Here is a 3,583-nt window from a genome sequence, read left to right as displayed (position 1 = left end):
TTTTTGTTTTCTTCAAAAACAAGTAAAACTCGTAAAAGGAATTTCCCACAAATAAAACTCTTAAAAAATAATTTTGGAATTAAATTCCTAAAGAAAAAATTCTCCAAAAAGTAAATCTGAATAGGAAAGGGACTTGGTGCATGGTATACGCGTATATCGCATGGGTCAAAATATGTATTTTTGCCCACCCACGTTTTACAATTCATACATAAGTGTATGATTATATAGTGGAGCTCCTCTTTAGTTTTCCACTTCATTCACCCAAAAATGAGTAAGTATCCTTAGACCCTTAGGTCATTAGATCAAACCATACCAAGACCATAAAATCTTTTTAATTAAAACTCATTTTCTCCAACATAATGAATAAACAGACCAAATGCCACCATTGAGAAAAAGAAAAAACGTCAACATAAACGGCATGTACTCCACGCTCTTTGTCACTACCACATTTTTCTGTACATAGTGACATAGGTATACCATTAGCTAAACCATCCGTTTATGAGATATATGAGAAGAGGAAACTCAATTAACCTAATAGACGAGTAATTGCGTATGTACTTACCATGGCTCCTAATGGAGCACCATACATTCCTAAAGTGAATCCTGCGCAAATGAATCCAACAACGGTCAGCCGTAGACTTCCATGTGTAGCAAGTAATGTAATTAGTAGTACGGCCCCGTAAAACCCAACGTTCAAAATCCCCGCTAACTTCAAATGTTTAATCTGCAGTAATAACCCAAACACATATATATTTAGAATCTCAACTTAATTTACAGAAAAAATAAAGATAATCATCATTCTACATAAGTACAAACCTTAGAGTCTCTAGGTGCGTAGATGATGAAAAGAGTGACATAGATAACTTGAAGAATAGCACCAGCACCATTAACAGTGACAATAAGGATACCACCAGGTTTAAGAAGACCATAATATGTCCATAATGATGTACTTAACAGCGTGCAAATATACGGTATCCCTTTGAAATTCTCTGTTGCTTACTTCTTCACTATACCTCTAAACGTTGTTCTGTTCATTAATTCAACATCAAATCAAAATCAATATATGTAACTAATTACTGCAAAACAAAACCCAAGAAAACAAAGAACACTTTTGAACTTTTGGGGTACTATTTGAAGTAATTACTTACATTGGAGACAGAAAAACCAATATGGATATTACGTTACCAATTACACCTACAATGAAGCTTATGGTAAGAGCTGCCATTACAAGATGGGTTTTTTCTTTGGTGATAAAGTTTTGAGTGTTTGACCAACATGTGGGTATTGCCGTATTGCAATCGCATTATAATGTTGAAGATGTGGTGGACATTTATAGACAGTACAAAGAGGGAGTGATCTTCTTTTAGAGATCATTTTTTGCCACCGCATATAGCATATCACTATATCACAGTAACAGCATTAAGTTCAGTACTTGATTAAAACGTCGCTTCTAGACCATTTTGTGTCATTTCAGTGTTCTTTTGTGGCATTGTGCGTTAACGGGTCCAGAGAATCAGAGAGGTGTTTTATTTTTCGGTTGTTGTTATAGCTTTCATCTGTCATTTCGCCATGCTTTCTACCCTCAGCATGGTATTGTTTGTTGGCTCAGGCAGTAAATCTGACACCTGCCGAGCATCTAGACTTTGGAATATATGGTTAATGCATCCTACTCCTCCACGTAAAAATAAAATACATCAACCTAGGTGCAAGAGCCAGGAAGTGGCGGTAGATGGAATTTCTACTTTTTTAACGGATAATAAAGTGATGGTTATCGGTAAGGAAATAATACAAGACCAGCTGGTATGTTAGTAAAGACGCTGCCGGGAATGGAGCCGGGATCTTTTAGTCTTGGGGTCAAATAAAAAATTCTAACATTGGAAAATCTATTTTGACTCAGTTGCAAACCACTGTCTAGTATACAGTGGTAAGGGCATTCCCTTTCGTCCGTATTTTGGAAGTAGTAGGGGATCGATTCCCATAGAGGGTTGGATCTCCCATTGAATTAAGATCGGGTGGTGGTGGAGTGGTGGTTGGATTAGCAGTGAGACTCATCCAGCTTGCTAGATCGGTTCATGAGGATCGGCTTTGATGTACCCAAAATCCAAATTTACTTCCAAATGGTCCAAAACCTGGTGAGGCCTATAGGCCCTATTTACACCCCCAACCCATTTAGTTTATGGGCCTAGTTCGCCTAGAAAATCGTCTTGCAAAATATTAAAAGATGGTCGTATATGATGCGAGACATGAGACATCTATTCTTATTTTTAGAAGTCATAATTATTTGTAAAATTTGTTGGTTGGTCTTAGGCCGATATAGCTGTTTATAGTATGGTCCAACCGGATTATTTTTTTATTTAAAGGTCCAAAATTAATTAAAACATGGAAATGACCATAATACTCATTGTTACCAAACGTGTGTGTTTACACGTTCATTATATCGAGTACATATCTGTTACACTGATTATAAATTCGAGTACATATTTGCTACACTTCTTGTAAATTCGAGTACATATCTGTTACACTACTTACAAATCTGAGTACATATCTGCCGCACGGCTTACAAATAGAACACTTATCCGCTAAACTGATTACAAATTCGAGTATATATCTGCTGCTTAAAAATTCGAGTATGTATCTGCTGCACTGCTTACAGGAAAAGTACATTTTTGTTAGAATCAATGATAAATAAATTAGAAAATGTTTTACATCACATATATTGTATAATCATACCAATTAATCTCTAATATTTCTTTAATACAATATTAAATCATAGAAAAAATAAAGGAAAACCTTTGTATGCACTGTAAACAAAGAAAAAGCTATACAAAATTAGCACATATTTCAGTATTTCACATACTTACTCAATACTCATGGATCAAACAAATAAAAAAGTGGCAAAATTCTGAATAAAACAGAATTAGAAGAAGTTTATATCAGTACACCATATACGTACTGCGTATTCATGAACTAAAAATCAACTGCATGTAAAGAAGAATTCATGAATATAACATAATCAAAGAACATATTTCAATATTACACATACACTACTTATGGATCGAACCCAAAAACAATGGAAAAACTATGAATAAACAAAATCAGAAGAAGTTTCTATTAGTACGCCTTATACGTAATGCGTATTCATGAACTAAAAAATCAACCACGTGTAAAAAAGAAGTGATAAATCCATGAATACAACTGAACCAAACCACATATTTCATTACACATACGTACTCATTGATTGAACCCAAAAAAAGTGGCAAAATTCTGAATATAACCGAATCAAAGCACATATTTCAGTATTGCACATACGTACTCATGGATCGAACCCAAAAAAAGTGGCAAAACTCTGAATACAACTGAATAAAAGAACATATTTCAGTACTACACATACGTACTCATCGATCGAACCCAAAAACAGTGGCAAAACTCTGAATATAACCGAATCAAAGCACATATTTCAGTATTACACATACATACTCATAGATCGAACCCAAAAATCAATTAAAAAACGCGGTGCAACACAAATACACTCAGAGATCATACCAAATCGACGAAGCTAGACTCTTCCATTTTACTATCAACA

General features: G+C 34.7%; 1 pseudogene; it reads right to left on the bottom strand.

Moving 5' to 3' along the window:
• Positions 1 to 342: 342 nt before the first annotated feature.
• On the bottom strand, positions 343 to 1,284 carry LOC113345265 (annotated as a pseudogene).
• Between the last annotated feature and the right edge of the window lie 2,299 nt (positions 1,285 to 3,583).

The sequence above is a fragment of the Papaver somniferum genome, unplaced genomic scaffold (assembly GCF_003573695.1).
Source record: "Papaver somniferum cultivar HN1 unplaced genomic scaffold, ASM357369v1 unplaced-scaffold_81, whole genome shotgun sequence".
Classification (NCBI taxonomy): domain Eukaryota; kingdom Viridiplantae; phylum Streptophyta; class Magnoliopsida; order Ranunculales; family Papaveraceae; genus Papaver; species Papaver somniferum.
This window is presented reverse-complemented; position numbering and strand designations above follow the sequence as displayed.